The 21,366-nt window shown below is 43.9% G+C and overlaps 1 long non-coding RNA gene across 1 annotated transcript; it reads right to left on the reverse strand.

Annotated features, from left to right (window-relative positions):
- Window positions 1–14,415: 14,415 nt before the first annotated feature.
- Window positions 14,416–20,053, reverse strand: LOC136716116 (uncharacterized). The gene is made up of 4 exons (XR_010805117.1): window positions 19,933–20,053; window positions 19,784–19,830; window positions 18,497–18,552; window positions 14,416–18,217 (listed from the first exon to the last, which is right to left on the reverse strand). It is a non-coding gene; the product is annotated as an uncharacterized LOC136716116 (long non-coding RNA).
- Window positions 20,054–21,366: the final 1,313 nt, after the last annotated feature.

Below are 21,366 nucleotides of genomic sequence, written 5' to 3' on the forward strand. Positions count from 1 at the left end.
ACAGCTATTTATGTATGTGTGGATATACTTATTACAAGTATTAGCTGGTTGTAATAGTAATAGGGTCCGTTTTAAACCAATATATCCATCAAATTATGTGATAAACGGATCAAGAGAAAGGGGCACAATTAAAACACATCATTGTGTAATGGGAAGAAAGGTTACAATCTTTTACAGTATATAAAATATTTAATATAAATCAAAACTTAAAACTACATTTTAATTCCACAGGCATAAACTGTTTTACCCATTCCCCCCAAACATCTATGGCATATTCCGACCCGGTATTATTATTATTTATGTTCTAGATGTAATGTACTATAACATGACACATTCAAATCAGTTTTGTATGCATATTTATTGTACTGGCATCCTTAAACGCTGTGGCACTGGAAATGATGCTTTTATTTTATTGCATTGCCAGTTTGCATAAACAAAAAACTGCACCAACAAGTAGATGTTTTGAGCTCTCTTTGAACCAGGGGACACATTATTATTATTATTATTTTTATTTCTTGGCAGACACCCTTATCCAGGGCAACTTACAACATAAGTGTAAAACAAAGTGCAAAAATACAGTTGAGTAAAGGCATCAATCATTACAAATTCAATTAAACTAAACATAGCAATTCAAAATACATTTTACAAATACCAATTTACAATTTAAACAAGCAAGTACAGTAAGTGAGGTCCTACATCCTGGACGGTAAAAGCTAAGTGCTGTCAATATGTAGGGTCACAGTCAAGGGCTACGGGAAAGGGAGCAAGGAGGAAACAAATTAAAAACACAAGGAGCATAAAAACTGTGAAGTGCTATCTAGCAGGGATAGAGGACTAATATTACAAGTACTGTCTGAAAAGATGTGTCTTGAGTAAGCGCCGGAATGAGGTCAGGGACTCTGCTGTTTTGACTTCGGTGGGCAGGTCGTTCCACCATTTAGGGTTCAGGGATGAGAAGGAGCGGCTCTGGAGGAAGGAGAGTGGAGAGGAGGCAGAGTTAGTCTTCTGGCACTGGAGGAGCGCAGTGGTCTGGAGGGGATGTATGGAGAGACGAGTGACTGAAGGTAGCTTGGTGCAGTGTGGTCGAGACAGCGGTAGGTGAGGGTCAATGTCTTGAACTGAATGCGTGCTGCTATCGGGAGCCAGTGGAGGGAGCGGAGCAGTGGAGTAGCGTGTGAATCGGGGCAGAGAGACACCAGACGAGCCGCAGAGTTCTGGATGAGCTGGAGCGGCGGGTAGTAGTTGCAGGCAGGCCGGCCAGGAGGGAGTTGCAGTATCCAGGCGGGAGAGGACCAGTGACTGGACGAGCAGCTGAGTCGAGGTGATATATCTGGCACCGATTATTTTTTTTCTACAATGCTCGATGATAATACATATTCTAAAATTGCATTATTTAAATTTAAAGAAAAAAAACATTCTTTGTATAAAAAAATATTTCTATTGATGAATGCGTCTTTGTATTTAAAGGCAACCTAATTGATACATCTCTGTAAAATATTGCACACAAAATAAAATGTAATGTCTTTCAGTCCTGCTTTCTCACTAAATACTATACAGTCTTGCAAAAGGCACAAGATTCTGCTTTATATTCACGATGTGGGACACTGAGTTACCTGCACTCCCACCAGCCACACCGTCATGTCACAAGAGGGTTATTTCCTTTAGTCCACACACTTCCCGGACAAATTGCTTGCATAGAAGAACCTGCACATTACAAAAACGATTCTCGTCTCTCAAACCTGCTTTTAGAAGTAGTGCTGGGTGTTGTTCGACAATGGAAATCTACATCCACAGATTTCTAAAACGGGTTATATTGGTCTACTGAAGCCAGTTAGGTAGCTACTGCAGTGAAAAACACATGCACTTGACCCATGAGGACATTCATTGCCTACCCCAGATGTGCAGCACAGATGAACTGATACTGCTTTCCTTGAATAGGTGGCTATCCCAAACAACCCCACTGTAGACCTAGAAAGGCCATTAAAGAAGGAGAGTCCAATGGCCGGATGCCACCCAATCTCATGAAGCACAGGGTGACTGAGGGTGTCGAGTGCCCAACCCCTTCACCACAACAACATTAAACTGGCTTCCGCTGAAGAACGTGTTCAGATGACGAGTACAGTAACTGCAGATTGCTTATGTTCAATCCAGAAAAATTTAGTCAAATTAAATCAGAAGTGACTGTTTTATTAGTATTTCACATGACATACATGAAATCAAACAAATGTTAATACTTTTGATTAAAAAATAAAATACAATTCTAAAATAATTTCTAAAACATTAAAATGCTGAAATAAATCATTCAGAACAAGATAAGGGTGTCTGAAGAAAGTGAGTAATAATAAGACTTTTCAACCCTGACATTGCCTAAGGCTTCAATTCAGCTGGCAGACCCGCCCACCTTCAGATACCAACTACCGCTGTACAATAATCATTCATATTTCTTCATACATAATTCATCATAGTCAATTATACATCATATGTATATAAAGCAAAACTTAAAACTACATGTTTATACCACAGACATAAACTGTTTTGCCCATTCCCCCCAAACATCAATGACAATTTCTGACCCGGTAGCCCCGCACATGTGCAGTGCAGGAAAGGCCTGGTTAAGACAGGCTGTCTGCTGACGCTCAGTTTGGCCTGTACGAGTGCCATACCCAGAAGTCAGAGGCTACAAATAAACAAGGTTGTACCTGAGCTCAATTTTGTGTGCTTTACATGTGCTTTTTTTGTTTTTTATTTTTAATACATTTGCAAAGATTTCAAACCAACTTCTTTCACGTTGTCATTATGGGTTATTGTTTGTAGAATTTTGAGGAAAATAATGAATTTAATCCATTTTGGAATAAGGATGTAACATAACTAAATGTGGAAAAAGTGAAGCGCTGTGAATACTTTCCAGATGCACTGTATATCGTCCCCACACTTCCCTAGTGTGCCCCCAGAGGTCGTCCTCCCCTGCATTTGAACCCTGACTCACATTCCTGCACCCCCCAACTGACATTCCTGACACCATCTGCACTTATTCCTTCCACCCTCTCCTCCCATTGATCCAGCACTCCCAGCCTGTTTACCTGCTTCCTTCTTCCCAGCCCCTTTGTTCCTCAAACAGTTGGCAAAATATTGTATTCTCTCAGAGTTGCATCACCAAGCACTGGTTATTTACCACTGACTCCTGCATCATTGACCCTTGCCTCCCTTTTGATCTGTCTCCTGGATTTCCTGTATTGCTACGTTTGCCTGTGTACTGACCTCCCTGCTTGTTTAATAACTGGATCTCCCTCTGGACTCTGTTTGCTGGTTTTGACCCCTTGCCTCTCTCCGACTTTTTGCCCTCCCCTGTGCTTCCGCACTTGGGTCCGAACCTCCTGGCCGTGTCCTGGCCGTGACAAATATCTTAATTTAATTTGTGGCTGTGTGACCCTCATATTTTCCAAATAAATTATTTTGCCAATGACGATACGGTATGCTTGTATGTTATTTCAATGTTTTCCTAATTATTTTCACAGGCAGTAATCTGGCCATGGAAGACCACAATTAGCCGCATGTAACATGGTTTTTTAACCCGAAATGTCATATTGTTGTGTTAATATTCTGTATGTAATCTGTATGCAATCTGCTAAAAACAATATTTAAGGAAATACAAATTATAAACATACAAGTGTTTACAAAAATGCTAAATATGCGGGGGGGTATAAAAAACACATTTTTCACATGAGAGAGTGCTTCACATCGTTAGAAAGCTGAGGGTCTCCGATTTCATGGGATACCAAACACTTGGCAAACAACACAACAGTGAAGAGCGCACATGGGATTAAAGAGAAGCGCACAGATTTGGTGTGGGGTACCAGAGGGGTTTGTCAGTTTAAGGGGTTGCATTTTGTTAAACAAAACGATTCTATGATTTTTTTTTTTTTATCTCCAGTTGTTTATTTGTTCTTTGCTTTAATTTCAGAGTACATTGAGATATTAACTGTGGAAATGTCAGTTAAAACTGGAAAATTGTAGGTTTTCTAATAAGGTAGTGTACATGTAGAAATATTATTTGTATTGTTTGTTTTAGACCCTTTCCTCTAATAATAGTACATTGAGCATGGATGCAGAGCAGCATATGCATGTCTTTTAAAAAGCCCCTGTGACTGAAGTCTCCCCTGACGCCTGCTGTAGTGCCAGTAGTAGCAGCAGTGAGGTTCGGACAGGTACGATTATTGTTTAAGGTGACACAGTTAAGACAGAACTAGTACAACCCCAAATAAATGCTTTAGTAATACTTTAAAGTGGAACCTTGTAAAAAGCTTCAGTTGCAATTACATTTACCTAATTAATCTTATATTTTGTACAAGATGGCATGTACAGTATTTTTAAGGACTTGTTTTTAATATATATATAATGAGAAATGGAGACCAAATGTAATCGTGCCAAAAGATCAAATGGCAAGAGATAAATATATAAGAAAGGGTCTTTCTCATGCGTTACTTCATCTAGTTCTATTCCTCCCATAGTGTAATTATAGTGGACATTTTTGTTACCTGCATGTAATACCTTGCACTTGTCCACATTGAATTTCATCTGCCAGGTGTCGGCCCACAACTGAATATTATCTAAGTCCCTCTGAATAGCCTGTGCTGCCGAGATTGTATCTGCTGAGCTGCCTATTTTAGTATCATCTGCAAATTTGACAAGTTTGCTAACTATCCCAGAGTCCAGATCATTAATATAGATTAGAAAAGCAAAGGCCCTAGTACTGATCCCTGTGGAACTCCACTAACAACCTCACTCCAGTTAGAAGCAACTCCTCTAATCGACACCCTCTGTTTCCTAGACATCAACCAGTTCATAATCATCTACTTACATTACCCTGAATGCCTACAGCTTCCAATCTGAGGATCAGTCTTTGGTGGGGAGCCTTATCAAAAGCTTTTTGACAATCTAAGTATATCATGTCATTTGCTTTCACATGATCTACAGCTGCAGATGCATGTTCAAAAAAATTTACCCATGTTGACTATCTCCAAGAATATGGTTTTCATTATGATGCTCCTCTATTTTCTGTCTAATCATTTTTTCCAACATTTTACAGGCGATGCAGGTGAGACTGATTGGTCTGTAATTTCCTGGCTCAGTTTTGTCCCCTTTCTTGTGGATTGGTTTAACATTTGCTGTCTTCCAGTCAGTTGGCACATCCCCTGTTCTAAGTGTCATTTGGAATAATCGAGTTAGCAGCCTATACATAATTTCCCTCATTTCTTTAAGTACTGTTGGAAATATCCCATCTGGCCCAGGTGATTTGTTTGTTTTTAATTCTGCTAGTCCCTTTAGTACCTCCTCCTCATTTATCCTGATCTCTCTTAGGGTTTGACTGGACTGATTGTCAACCTGTGGCATGTCATCTGTTTTTTCTTTTGTAAAAACCTCTGTGAAATACTCATTTAGAATATTTGCCACATCTTGTTCACTTTCCAAGATACTTCCATTTTTGCACTTTATCTGTTTCACCTCCTCCTTTATTGGCCTCTTGCTGTTGTAATATTGAAAAAAGCTCTTTGCATTGGTCTTAGCTCCAACAGCTATGTTTCTTTCCATTTCCCTCTTTGCTTTCCTGATCCCTTTCTTAAGATCTCTTTGCAGCTCAACATATTCTATGTATTTTGTTTCGTCACCATCCATTTTGTATGCGCTATACAACATTTTCTTCCTTTTTATATTTTTTTGCATACTTCTATTAAACCATTATTTTTTGTTCTCAATTTGCTAAGTTTTGGTACAAATTGCTCCCGAGCCTCAAGTAGTATATTCTTAAAATACACCCATCCATTTTCAACCGACTCTGTATCCAGTGTGCTCCAGTCTACCTCTTCGAAGTGCCACCTCATACCTTCAAGGTTTGCTTTTCTGAAATTGTAGACCATTGTTTTAGACTTGGACCTTGTTTTTTGAAAGAATGCCTCAAAGATAACCATATTGTGATCACAGTTTGCCATTGGTTCTCTAACTACTGTCCCCCTGACTCTATCTTGGTCATTTGAAAAGATCAAGTCAATACATGCGCTCTCTCTGGTTGGTTCCCTGACAAATTGAGTTAGAAAGCAGTCATTTACCATCTCAACCATTTCTATTTCTGCTTCTGTAGTACCTGCTGGGCTTTCCCAGTCTGTTTGGGAAATTGAAATCCCCCATTATAACAGCCACATCCTTGCTACATACATGATTACACTGTACAATGCAGCATCTTTCTGAATATCTGAGTTTGGTGGCCTGTAACACTCCTACCACTAATCCTCCAGATCTCTTGTTCAAAAGTTTCACCCACAAATATTCTGTTCCGTTACAGGGATCTAATACAAGTTCTTCTGCCTCAATGTCATTTTTCACATATAACGCTACCCCACCCCCTCTTCGATTTTGCCTGTCTCTCCTAAACTGTGTGTATCCTTCCAACTTGTATTCATCCCCATCATTTTCTGTAAGCCATGTTTCTGTCACTCCTACAACATCATAGTCACACGCCAGCACTGTGGCTTCCAAGTCTAACATCTTGTTCCTTATACTCCTGGCATTGAGGTACAAACATTTCAGGACTTTCCTACTGGCAGTTTCCCTTGGTTTTCTTTCCTTGGTGGAACATCTCCCATTGTCAGAGCTCCCTGCCCCCCTGGTCCCTAGTTTAAATGATTCTCAATTTCACTGCACATACGCTCTCCCAATGCATCAGCCCCCCTTCTGTTTAGATGTACACTCACCTAAAGGATTATTAGGAACACCATACTAACACTGTGTTTGACCCCCTTTTGCCTTCAGAACTGCCTTAATTCTACGTGGCATTGATTCAACAAGGTGCTGAAAGCATTCTTTAGAAATGTTGGCCCATATTGATAGGATAGCATCTTGCAGTTGATGGAGATTTGTGGGATGCACATCCAGGGCACGAAGCTCCCATTCCACCACATCCCAAAGATGCTCTATTGGGTTGAGATCTGGTGACTGTGGGGGCCAGTTTAGTACAGTGAACTCATTGTCATGTTCAAGAAACAATTTGAAATGATTCGACCTTTGTGACATGGTGCATTATCCTGCTGGAAGTAGCCATCAGAGGATGGGTACATGGTGGTCATAAAGGGATGGACATGGTCAGAAACAATGCTCAGGTAGGCCGTGGCATTTAAACGATGCCCAATTGGCACTAAGGGGCCTAAAGTGTGCCAAGAAAACATCCCCCACACCATTACACCACCACCACCAGCCTGCACAGTGGTAACAAGGCATGATGGATCCATGTTCTCATTCTGTTTAATCCAAATTCTGACTCTACCATCTGAATGTCTCAACAGAAATCGAGACTCATCAGACCAGGCAACATTTTTCCAGTCTTCAACTGTCCAATTTTGGTGAGCTTGTGCAAATTGTAGCCTCTTTTTCCTATTTGTAGTGGAGATGAGTGGTACCCGGTGGGGTCTTCTGCTGTTGTAGCCCATCCGCCTCAAGGTTGTACGTGTTGTGGCTTCACAAATGCTTTGCTGCATACCTCGGTTGTAACGAGTGGTTATTTCAGTCAAAGTTGCTCTTCTATCAGCTTGAATCAGTCGGCCCATTCTCCTCTGACCTCTAGCATCAACAAGGCATTTTTGCCCACAGGACTGCCGCATACTGGATGTTTTTCCCTTTTCACACCATTCTTTGTAAACCCTAGAAATGGTTGTGCGTGAAAATCCCAGTAACTGAGCAGATTGTGAAATACTCAGACCGGCCCGTCTGGCACCAACAACCATGCCACGCTCAAAATTGCTTAAATCACCTTTCTTTCCCATTCAGACATTCAGTTTGGAGTTCAAGAGATTGTCTTGACCAGGACCACACCCCTAAATGCATTGAAGCAACTGCCATGTGATTGGTTGGTTAGATAATTGCATTAATGAGAAATTGAACAGGTGTTCCTAATAATCCTTTAGGTGAGTGTAGACCGTCCAGTTTGTACAGGTCCCATCTATCCCAGAAGAAAGACCAATGCTCCATAAACCTAAACCCCTCTTCCCTACACCAAGCTTTCAACCACGTGTTAAACTTTCTAATCTCTGCCTGTCTCCCTGGCCTGGCACGTGGTACCGGAAGTATTTCAGAGAAAACTACCGTGGAGGTTCTGCTCTTTAGTTTTGTTCTTAACTCTTTAAATATGTTTTGCAGAACCTCTCTCCTACCTTTTCCTATGTCATTGGTTCCAATGTGTACCATGACCGGTGGATTCCCCCCGGCTTTGGCCACTAGCCCGTCTACTAGTTTAGGGAGATCTGCAACCTGAGCACCAGGCAGGCAAGATACCATGCGGGTATCCTGCTGCTTGCTGGATGGAGGGAGCCATAGAAGCTTCATTCGTGAGGATATAGTGAAGAGCTTGAAGCTACCATTGACAGGCCATGAGACAGATAACCTGCACGTTTTTGGCTCCACACAACCAAAGACAGTGAAACGCAACACAGTAAAGGTAATACTGGAGAACATCTGGGACTCCAGACAGACCTGAAGACAGGCCTACGACTGGTCACTGGAATTCTCCTTCTGGAGCTCAGCAGATCCTGCTTCATTTCCCTGATGTTGGGTTTGAGAAAAACAAAGCCCAAAAAACAAAAATGCCTCAAACCCTTTGAATTTCTTTCTGCTTTAGTGTTGTGTTTTTCTGTGCTATTGGGTGTGTAAGCTCCCCTGTTCTTCTTTTGTCCTATTCCTTGCTCCTAAACATATGCGGTGTTGATGGAAATCAGCTGTATGAGGCCATCACACCAGCGTGTTTGCTCATAGGAGCACCGGTGGAAGGTCTTGTCCAAAGCACTGCGGAGGGCATGGATCCTGTCGTGATTGTCATCGCCAGCTTATGTACCTTTCTGCTGCACATGGTGGTGGGATTCCAGCTCAGCGGAACACAGGTAGGCTGATTTGTCTCCCACAGATATGGAGACCTCTCCTTCACCAGCCCTCCACAGGGGAGGCCAATGTTTATTACATTTATTATCATCTTATGCATGGTGTGCGTGGTTTAATTTACCTGACCTCGTGGGCTGGGATTGTGCTTCCATACTTCTCAGACTTTCAAGACTCACCTGTACATCTGCTGTTGTCCTTGCACAGGCCTCCACTGTCGTTGCCATCTTTAGGTGCATGATTTATGGATTCAGAGTCCCACCCGTGACTTTGAGAATTGTGTATGAAGCTGGCAAGGCCATCAGACGCTTTGAGGTGAGGTATGATATTCTGAAGCTCTTTGAAAAATCATGAAACAATGGGAAAGTTGTCCCGTATCCTGTGTTCCGTGCTGCAGGCAGATCTTGTGTGTTGATGCCTCGTTCATGTCTGCACTCAGAAACTTTTCAAGATGGAGGAGCGGGTGGGAGTGTCCAATGAACTGCAGGATCCTGCGAATGTGGTAGAGCTCCTGGGAGCCATGCTGGCATGGGGGAATGTGTGGACAACCCTGGGAGCAGCGAGCCTTTGATCAGTTCGCTCCACCGCATACATTTGCAAGTCCGAGTACTGAGGAGTCTTTCACTTCATAAGATGCCTAGATCTGTGATAAAACGTGTCAATGTAGGGGAACGGACTGTGCCTGGACTGTGTGCCACTTGAGTGCAGTGAAAGAGGACTGTGTCCCGTCTCTGTAGGGCTCGCTGCCGTCTGCCCTGCTGGGTCTGGCGAGTCTGTTCCCCGTCTCATCTAACCCTCTGCCATTTTTTATATTCCCCCCCTAACCTCGACACACCACTCGAGTCCCTCAGTGCTCCTCTCCGATTCTCTCAGATGTTGTTAATGGCGGTTCTCTTTGGTTCCCCACTGTCACTGCTAGTGGTTCTGTCCTCGTCTAACCCCTGTCTCTAGATGGTGCTGCAGAAAGGCTCCATTGCAGCAAGAGGGGACATCGGCTACGTGGCCCAGCAGCCCTGGCTCTTCAGTGAGACGCTGAGGGAGAACATCGTGTTTGGGATGGACTTTGATGAGGAAACTTAAGCAAAAGCAGATATCTTTGGCAATCCGATTCACTCATGTCTGTCCACTCCTATTTGAGATGTCATTACAGTTCTCTCTTCTGTAAGCCCCCCCCCCCTCTCTCTCTCTCTCTCTCTCTCTCTCTCTTCCAGGTTCAACGCGGTTGTTGAGGTGTGTGGCTTGACCAGCGTCATTGTCCAGCTGACGCACGCAGACCTGGCAGAGGTGACTCTCTTATTCACTCCATCTTTTTCAGCCACAATCTGATCCACTTCCACTTGTGCTCCTGTGTGTTGTGCAGGCATTCAGTGAATGTGCAATACATCGATCCAATGTTTATTGCAGAGTGGAGAACAGGGAGGGTCTCAGTGGGGCTCTGCATGTGCGCGTCAGCTTGGCCAGAGTGCTGTACAGCATCCAAACCCTCGTCCTAGACACCCCCCTCGGCGCAGTAGATACGCAGCTCGGGCCCCAGCTGTACAACAGGGCCATTCTCGGCGCAGCCGTGGACAAGACTGCTGTTACTCACACAACAGCCACATGTAGGATGCGAGTCCGCAGCCCCATTCACACTGAAGTGCCAGCAACATGCAGGCAGCTGTTTCTGTGTTTGTCCTGTTGCTCCCCATTCACACGGGCTTTGAATGCTGGCAACATGCAGGGTGAACGCAGTGTGAGACTTGGCCCTCGGTTCATGATCGTGTAACAAGAGACGCTGTGTGGGGTCTTGACATGTACTGCAGCAAAGTTCAGTCGACATTACATTGGGAGTATCTAGATCTACCGAAAGTCTGGGTGTGCAGATCTGCAGTGGATCGATCAATTGCTCTGAAGAGTTGCAGATAATAGCACGAGACTCGGTGGTAGGAAGTGTGATTCTTCACTCCGGCAGCTGAGAAGTTTCTTCATTCAGTCTCAACAATTTTGAGTTGCATTTGGCATTTTATGGGTTGTGTACAAGATGGAGAAGTAGGGCTGGGCGATAAATCGATTTTATCGATTAACTCGAATTTGACGTATAGGGCGATTTGTTTTTAATGAAAATCGTTTTTCTCTTTAACTTCCACCACCGACGCTCCCCTTAGGCTTCCGTAGTTCAGAGTGGGCTCAGCCCTCCCCCCGCTTTCCTTACACCCGCCGCACACACAGAAAACATGGCAGTTAACAATAGCGAAGAGCTCGTTCCAAAGAAAGGCACCGTTTCATCCGTTGTCTGGAATTGGTTTGCATTTTTTGTGTCTGACGCAGAACAAATAACGCCACACTGCAAAGTGTGTTTAAAAGCTGTTGCTACTAAAGGTAGCAGCACAACAAATTTATTCCAGCATCTTAAACAGAGGCATGCAGCCGAGTGGGAGGTGTGTGCCTCTCAACGAAAAGAACAAGACCGCAGTTCACACACACCCGCAAAAAGACAAACTACAATCTTAGAAAGATTTTCGAATTCTATCCCATATGACAAGAAAGGGCCCCGGTGGAAAGCAATCACGGATTCAGTGGCGAAATATATAGCAAAAGATATGGTGCCCATATACACTGTAGAAAAGCCGGGGTTTATTAACATGCTTGAAGTCCTCGACCCCAGGTATGTGCTACCAAGCCGGAAATATTTTTCCGAAGTTGCCTTGCCTCGCCTGTACAACATTACTCGTGAAAAGATCGCTAGAGAACTGGAGGGGTGTCGTTTTACACCGCCACATTCTAAAGTAATGGATGCATGTTTAATTTTGTTAACAATTTCAGGGATTCAGGAAAACAGTTTTGTTTGCACTTTATGAATGCACTGTTAAAAGTATGTATTTTTGTAATAGATCTAATTTTGTCATTTTTGTTACATTTATTTAACCAAAAGTGTTTTACCAAAGAGGGACACACAATTTTATTTTTTATTTATATTTTAAGTTATTTTGAAGGTGCATTGTGTCACTGTAAGTTTGAAGTTATTAGAAAACTGATAAGCTACATTTTCACTGTTTACAATGGCAGTGCCTGCCATCTCGTTTACAAGCATGTTTTGAGGCTTGTTTCCTGTTACACTTATGCACAAAGGGGACATTTAGATTAAACTGCATAAGGGAAAATCAGAACAAAATAAAGAGTACATTTATTTTGAGCAATTTCTTTGTCGGTTGTAGTTTGTTTTTAAATAGAAAAAAAAATCGATTAAAATCGAAAATCGGGTTTGGCGTGAAAAAATCTGAATTTTTTTTTTAAGCCATATTGCCCAGCCCTATGGAGAAGATGGTTCTTTCCTTCTTGATTGGTGCAAACAACCTTATTAAGCAAATTGTAACTAATTAACAAGAGACATTTAAATTACTTACTGCACAGACTTTATGAATGGATAACCTCTTGGTCAAGGATGCTGAGACAGCAAGTTTATTTCTTTTGTATATAGATATTATGTTTTGCTCCCCTGTTCTGAGTGGTCAGTTAGCTGTGGACACACAGACCCCATGCCCGAGAATTACGCTAGGTCCCAAGGTGGACAATTGCTGCTGTGGAAATGCAAGCAGAAACCCATTCACACAGACCTTGACGGCAACAAGATCCCGCCATAAAGCCAGCATTTGAGGAGGCTTTATCCATTGATTGTGCAGTTGAGTAAAGCATTATGGGTGTGGATTCACTAAAAGCCTCTTGACCCTGTGTTTCGTTCATAGCTGGCAGGCCTGTTCCAGTCCTCTGCACGGAGTCTTTCTCAGACAGAGGCCTCGTTCACATCAGTGCAGCGGATCGATGATTATCTGCAGGTAGAATGTGCGATGCTCTGGATTCTGAGTTCTGATAGGAGGCAGGACTGGACTGTGTCACTCAAAAGTACAGTCTCAATGCACGGCCAACATCAAAAGTTCTGTGGTGAATTCAAAATGGAGGCATGAAGGCATTTTTTGTGATCTGAAGTACTGACTCAGCCTGCTCTCTCCTCTCACAGCAGCTGGAGACAGAGGCATCCTCCCAGAGCCTGGTCTGCTCTGCTCTGAGCCACCATCAACCCTTGGAGGGGTCCAGATCGCGGGGCACACTGAAGCAGGTAGCTGTGGTTTCACATCCCAGCCAGTCGGCCCTGTGTCAGACATCTTGTGGAATACGTCGGCCTGGTCTCCTGACTGTGTGAAGACCGGTGAACACAGTACACCAGTGTGACTCAGTGTAACTCGGGCTGGTTTCTCTGCAGACCAGTCCTTTGCTGGGTGTGGCTCTCTTCAGACTGCTGCAGTTGGTGAAGGTGAAGGTCTCCATCGTCCCCCAGGAGTCAGTGCTGTTCCACGGCACTATCAGGTTCTCCCCTCACTCCCTCACCTCATGGTGGGATTGTCTCTCAGTAGTGCCTGCCTTCAGACCTGACCCTTAACCCTTCCCCAGGGACACAGTTTTCAGCCCATTATTAACACTGATCTTCTGTCAGATCCAGTTTAGATCCGATGGATTGGTGCAATGCCGAGCTGCTGCGGCGCGCCCTGGAGAGCACGCACATGACGCACTGTGAGTACAGGACAGGAGCGTGTGCACTTAGGATGGGTCATTGTAGACAAGGGCACAGCAAACAGTAGACACACTGCTTAGAGGAGGGCATTGTGTTTGCTCATAAATGTAAGCAACAGATCTTAAATAGAGGGTCTGTAAAGTAAACTGGGGCTGTGGAAGGTGGGAAGGATATGTGGAGTTATCCCTTAAGCCTTTAACATAGATGTGTGCGAGGATCACCATCCATTCGCCCCACTATGGGGCATTTAGTGGGCAGGTCTTGCAAGCCATCAGCCTCATTTGGATCAGTCAATGAAGCAAACATTGAGCTCCTTTGTGTTTCTGAGAGCTGGGATGGACAATCAAAGACAGAGGAACGTGAGATTCGGACATTCCCTGTACCCGTTGTGCAGTGTGTGTGTTAATGTCCCTCAGGTGTCCCAGCTGCCCCAGGGCCTGCACATCGAGGTGCTGGACAACGGAGACAGTTTCTCCGTAGGAGTGAGACAGCTGCTGTGCATGGCGAGAGCGCTGCTGAGGGAGAGCAAGGTAAACCATTCACCGTTCTGTTCTCTTCAATGCAGCGGTGAGTGGCACCCAAGGATTGCTTGATTCCGTGTGTGTGTCACACAAGATCGCTCTTTCTTCCTTTGTTTGAACACACTGCCTGTCTGTGCCTCTACAGATCATGCCGCTCGATGAGGCGATGTCCGCCATCGACACTCAGACTCACCTGCAGGTGCTGGAGACCGTGAGGGAGGATTTCCACAGCGGCACCATCCTGGTCTTCCCTCACACGGGTGCTGATGCTAGAGCAGGGAGAGGTAGGCTGAACTTCATCCACAATTCTCACACACATTCATGTCCACTAATTCAGCTGGGTTTGTTTCCCCCCTCCAAGACAGATGCACTGGTAACATTGTCTGTGTTGTTTAGAGATCGTGGACGTTCCTGGGCAGGATCACACGGGTTCCCCGAGTGTGTTGTAGGATCTCGTCACAGGATCCTCCAGTATCTTGTAACATCATGCCAGGATCCCGCCGGATCTCAGACCCTCGCCCCACCCTGTACCCCACACGGGCTCGGCCACGGATCCTCGCACAGCCACCAAGGACCGCAGAGGTCAGTACAAACCGGTTCAGTTAAAGTGTCACGCAGGGGCAAGACGTCTGTGTAAATGACAATATATTGTGACACTTGTTACACTCCAGGTGATATCCTTTATATGTGCTGTCAAATCCCTGAAGTTTGTGTGCTCCACCATGCACAAAGCTTTTTCTGAAGACAGTGCAAAGAAGAATGAAAAGTGCAGAAGAAACAAGAAGAAAGCAAAAGTAAAAATACCCACCGCTACAAAGGACTACAATAAATACATGGGAGGTGTGGATTTGTCAGACCAGATGCTCACACATTATAATGTGTCACACAAAACACTAATATGGTTACTAAGACTGTTTTTCTACCATTTCCTAGACATTGCTATTGTCAATAGTTTCCTGTTGCACAAAGCACTTGATCAGCTTCATAGTAAAACAGAAAGGCAGAAGGACTTCTGCCATGCACTAATACAGGAGCTGTGTGAAGAGGAAATGCATAGTGCTTCAGATGTACAGAAAATGCATTGTAGATTGGAACAGTTTCAAAACAGATCTAAGTATTGAATAAAGGTGAAGTCAGATGTCCGTTTCACTGTTTTGTATGTTTTTACATGTATATAGTTATTCTGTTTTTTGGAAGTCTAATATAAGTGTCTATTTTTGGTTCTGGAGGTCACATTTGAGTTTGTTTTTTTTCCATTTTCATGAGACTTTGAATTTTCATTGGTCAGTGTCAAAAACATACCTGGAGCCCTAAAAAGGGGTTTTATTTTCAATAAATTCACTCTTCTAAATGCTTTTGGTTTTCTTGACTTTATTAATTTCTGTACTAACCTAGGTGGTGCAAACACAATAAATTGTTATTTTCTGAATCTCCAGTTTGTGCGGAGTGTTTCCATAGAACACACTTGGCTCTAGCCCTTGTAGTTACAGAGTTATAAGTAAAAATATAACTGTAAAATCAGGTGAAAATGGGGGGAAACCTCAGAGGGTTAAACAAACTTTACAGTGGATGGTGGGAGCCAGATGTTGCATTGTACAGTGTAATCAGGACTGCATGTAGCAAGGATGTGGCTGTTATAATGGGGGATTTCAATTTCCCAAACATACTGGGAAAGCCCAGCAGGTACTACAGAAGCAGAAATAGAAATGGTTGAGATGGTAAATGACTGCTTTCTAACTCAATTTGTCAGGGAACCAACCAGGGAGAGAGCATGCATTGACTTGATCTTTTCAAATGACCAAGATAGAGTCAGAGGGACACTAGTTGGAGAACCAATGGCAAACTGTGATCACAATATGGTTAGCTTTGAGGCATTCATTCAAAAGGTCCAAGTAAAACAATGGTGTTCAATTTTAGAAAAGCAAACCTTGAAGGGATGAGGCGGCACTTAGAAGAGGTAGACTGGAGCACACTGGATACAGATTCAGTTAAAATGGATGGATATATTTTAAGAATATACTACTTGATACCAAAAACATTGGCCACCATTTTTTTTTTTTATAGAAGAGAAAATGTATAGCGCATACGAAAGGTATGGAGACTAAATAAAATACAAAGAATATGTTGAACTGCAACGAGATCTTAAGAAAGGGATCAGGAAAGCAAAGAGGGAAATAGAAAGAAACAAAGCTCTGGAGCTAAAACTAATGCAAGGAGCTTTTTTCAATATTACAACAGCAAGAGGCCAATAAAGGAGAAAGTGAAACAGATAAAGGGCAAAAATGGAAGCATCTTGGAAAACGAACAAGATGTGGCAAATATTCTAAATTAGTATTTCACAGAGGTTTTTACAAAAGAAAAAACAGATAACATGCCACAGGTTAACAATCAGTCCAGTCAAACCCAAAGACAGATCAGGATAAATGTGGAGGAGGTACTAAAGCGACTAGCAGAATTAAAAACAAACAGATCACCTGGGCCAGATGGGATATTTCCAACAGTACTTAAAGAAATGAGGGAAATGATTTATAGGCCCCTAACTCAAATATTCCAGATGACACTTAGAACAGGGGATGTGCCCACTGACTGGAAGACAGCAAATGTCAAACCAATCCACAAGAAAGAGGACAAAACTGAGCTCTCCATCGCTGCTCTAGAGGCAGTTCAGAGGAGAGCAACCAGACTTATTCCAGGTCTGAAGGGAATGTCCTACTGAGAGACTGAGGAACTGAACCTTTTCACCCTGGAACAGAGGAGACTACGTGGGGACTTGAATCAAGTCTTCAAAATCATGAAAGGCATTGACCACATCAGACCAGAGGAGCTTTTCCAGATCAGCAGGGACACACGCACCCGGGACACAAATGGAAATTGGGCTTCAAGGCATTCACCACTAATTGCCTGATCTTGTTGTGGATTAAATCATTCATCAAACATGTTGACAATTGTCTTCTACCAACCCCACCCTCAGGGTTATGCACCACATTCATGCCCAGAGACTAAGATGGATGCATTCCTCTGCAACAACACTCCATTTTTAACCAAGAATTAATCAACATCTCAGTTAGCCCCACTTCACATTGCAGACAGGTTGCTAAACAAATCATCCCCTCTCAGTTCTAAGTGGACAACATCGAGGTCTAACCCTTTCAGCCACCCCCTCAAGCATGATTTGCAAGGCCTTGTGTATGTTGACATCCCCCGCCACATCACTACCACCACCACTAACCCACCCTTTTGGCGCACATCTCATTTAAAACCTCTAAAAGACCTTCAAAGATATCAAAACGGTTAATGTCAAGATCCTCATTTACAGAGATGGCTGCTTCAGCAGACCCCCCTGTGGTCTAATTGACAAATCATTTATAACAAGAACAGAATCTCACCCAAGGCCTCAACCATTTCAAGCAAATCGGGGATGACTGCAGGGAGGAACTCTATAGGAGGCAACAGCTGGGGGCGGTTATTTAGATCATTGACAATTTGTAACAGGTTGGTGTTCAGTGGCAGGTCTGGCAAATCAGGTTGGACGGAGGGGTTTAATTCCATCATGGGCAAGGGTAAGGGCCAGTTATTTAACTAAATTTACAATTCGCATTTGTTCCGGGTTCATTGGAATGTCTGAGGAGTCCTCAACATGGACGGGCACATTCTGTCTAGAAGGTCTTTTTGGTCCAGGCTCGGTCATGATCATTTCCCATTTCCAGACATTATATTTTTTTACCCCTCCCTCACTATTGAGCCAATTTGTGGATATTTAAGAATTAAACGCTGTCTAAGCATTACTATGGTATTAATGATATTGTCTTGCCGCTCTACCACAAGTCTTTTATTTTCTAAGAAAACCGTTAGTAACGGTGGCTGGGGTTCCGGAGCGGCTTCAAAGCGGGGCGGATCCAGGAAATCTCTGTCGATCGCGGCAAGCCTGCCAACGAATGAAGGGGTCGAAAGTAGACTCACGGCCGGCGACCAAACAGGCCTTAGCGGTGTCACCCTGACCACGGCGGGGGTCCCTCTCTGCGTTCTTGATGCCAATAACAGGGTGGTCCGTCAAGCGTTGAGGGCTGAAATGGCTCCGGCTGGCTGTGACCCAAGCTGGTGTTGAGGAGTCTCCAGGACCACCGAAGGGGTTCCTCTCTGCGACCTCGTCAGTGAAGTTATACGGCCCCAGTCAGGAGGAATAATCGCCAGCAAAAGATCGTCGACTGAATGACTGTCCCATCACATATATAGCCTTAAACATTAAGGTGGCAGAAACAGTCAAACGCTAGGGATGTTAGACATTTGAAAAAGAGCCTTAGAAACTCACACTACACAATGCAGCTATTATTTTCATACAATATGCTTATACAGACTTAATAAAATACAAACTGCCATCTAAAATATAATACATGTAAAACAGAATAAACATACACTATAAATAAATTGTAATACTGTTCTTCAAGTCCTGTAATAACAATAATAAAACACTCATGATTATATACCACTAGCTACATTTTGCTTTTAAACTAACCTTCCCTAAACGCTGCCTGCTCCCGGGGCTTCCTGCTTCAGGAACGTTTTCATTATCTATATAAAAAAAAAAAAAATTAATACAACCATTCTTTACACCAGTGGTTCCCAAACTTTCTGGGTGGCGCTGCCCCAAAAAACATTTGGGTCACAAAGGAGTTTCCAAAACATTGCAGCACAGAGTCCTGCCGAGCCCGTTTCCCACTCGATGACATTTTGGAGCAGCAAGTTATTCAAATGAATTTATTTTACCGCAATAACTTGTTTGCATATGACGTCACGTCACTGTATTGCTGTGGCGCGAAACAGGAAGTGATTTTCTACATAGGAAGCACTTCCACAAACTCACAATGCCCATGTTTTGCATCGTTTACGGTTGCTCAAATCGATCAAACCTAGAAACCACAAGGAGCTTTTATCGTGTACCAAAAGCTGTTGTTCATAAGGGGGGGAATGCAAGAAATTGACCGAAAAACGCCGGAAACAATGGCTTGCAAACCTGGTGTGCGGTCGGGAGGAGCCGAGTCGGATCATGCTCGTGTGTGCAGCGAGCACGTTAATTCAGTGTGTGGCTATGCTTATGTAACGTTAGCGGTTTCCGTAAAGTTAAAGGAATTGTTTTTTTATTTTCATTGTTTGAGTTTGTACCGCTGTAATTGCAGTGTTTTGCAGGGTGCAGCCTTATTGCTGCGGTGTTGTTCTCTAGGCTGCCCGGCGCTTTAAACGGCGTTGCGGCTGCAGCCGGGGCTCCTGCAGTATGAGCCCATACAGGCCTTGAGATGGTTCACCTGAACGCACAGTAAACAACCGTAGCGCCAACAGCGGTGAGGTCTGTTAATCCACAGGACAAAAAAAACCCAAACGACAGTCATTGTGGAGCACCTTGGTACCGAGGACCCAACCACCCAACACAGAACAGATTTTTGGATGCCGTCATTTGTTTTCTTGGGTAGAAGGATGTCTGGAGGACGAGGATCACGTCCAGCATATGCTGTGATTTTCCGTTTAAACCCGTCTCTCGTAATAGCGTGTAAACTCGTACAGGACGGACTTTCCTCCATCTCGTCTGCTTTTCACTTCCTGCCTCCAGCAGAATCACGTGACTGCAAACCGGCCATTATCGCCTCAGATAAACGCGCTGTATTGAGAGGTGAAACTGCCGCCCGACAGCCTCTCCTCTGCCGAGGGAAGTCGTCCCTAAACCCGGTAAGACCTTCCCCCCCGGTCTATATAAACCGACACCCGACATCGTTTCAAACCTCTAACAAGTTTAACACACAGAGCTCACCTTCGCCAGTAGCGCCTCAGCGATTGAAATGAACGGCTGATGACGGTCTGTAAAATAAGGTTACAGGGCTTAGAACAGGTGTTATAGCCTTATTCCCGCTATATGAACTGAACTATTGCTGCAACAATTACATTAATCTGAGGATTTACCGGAAAATGCGTTTAAATCGAAATCCGTGATGCGCTATCCTTCACAGAGCCGCTCCTCACTCAACGGACTGGCGCTTGTGCTGCTCCGTGCTGCCCTCGTCAACGTATTTATAGCGCGGAAAGTGCGCGGGGCATTGTGGGTCTTTCTGTAGGGCACACATCCGGGCGCCTCGGGACATTAACATATCACCACCCCACACCCAATCAGCGCGCTCCGCGGTCCACTTCAAACACAAAACCCAAGATGGCGGCCTAAGGTCCATCGACCCGGCACTGTCATTAAACACGTTTGTCTATCAAAAACGGTTTTATTGCGACGACTAAAGAAAAACTAAAACATCTAGCCCTATAGTCCCCTAGCAATTTCATACGTGTATAAGAGACAGAAATTACCCTGGCGAAAGAAAAGGACTTTCTAAAGCAGACATCCATCTAACAGTTGTATTTCTATTCACTGTTAAGCAACCCTGATTTAGGGCTTAAGGCTAAAGGCTGAACCCTAGGATGTTTAGCTCTTAAAAAACCTTGTTTGAGCGAAAGCTTTAACTCAGACTCGGTCCGAGGGATGCGCTGCAGGGCATTTAAACATACACTGCCGGGTCCAGCACCTTCGTTATAATATCAAGACTTGTTTGGTATCAACCCGAGGCAGAATCAATCAGAGCAGCATGTATTCCCACAAAATATGTATTTGGTTTTTTGTTACATGTTTTATAAATTGTATATGATAAAAGTGTGTAACATTATTTGATTTCACATTATTTGATTGCTTCTCTCCATGTAATCCCAGACAGACTCGATAATGTTGAGATCAGGGCTCTGTGGGGGCCGTACCATCACTTCCAGGACTCCTTGTCCTTCTTTATGCTGAAGATCGTTCTTAATGACTGTCGCTGTATGTTTGGGGTCGTTGTCTTGCTGCAGAATAAATTCGGGGCCAATCAGATGCCTCCCTGATGGTATTGCATGATGGATAAGTATCTGCCTGTACTTCTCAGCATTGAGGAGACCATTCATTCTGACCAAATCCCCAACTCCATTTGCAGAAATGCAGCCCCAAACTCGCAAGGAACCTCCACCATGCTTCACTGTTGCCTGGAGAAACTCATTCGTGTACTGCTCTCCAGCCCTTCAGTGAACAAACTGCCATCTGCTACAGTCAAATATTGACTCCTCAGTCCAGAGCACCTGCTGCCATTTTTCTGTACCCCAGTTCCTGTGTTTTCATGCATAGTTGAGTCACTTGGCCTTGTTGCCACGTTGGAGGTATGGCTTTTTGGTCACAAGACTTCCATGAAGGCCACTTCTGACCAGACATCTCCGGGCAGTAGATGGGTGTATCAGGGTCCCACTGTTTTCTGCCAATTCTGAGCTGATGGTACTGCTGGACATCTTCAGATTGGGAAGCATGATGCGTCTCATCTGCTGCAGTAA

The sequence above is a fragment of the Amia ocellicauda genome, chromosome 20, assembly GCF_036373705.1.
Source record: "Amia ocellicauda isolate fAmiCal2 chromosome 20, fAmiCal2.hap1, whole genome shotgun sequence".
NCBI lineage: Eukaryota > Metazoa > Chordata > Actinopteri > Amiiformes > Amiidae > Amia > Amia ocellicauda.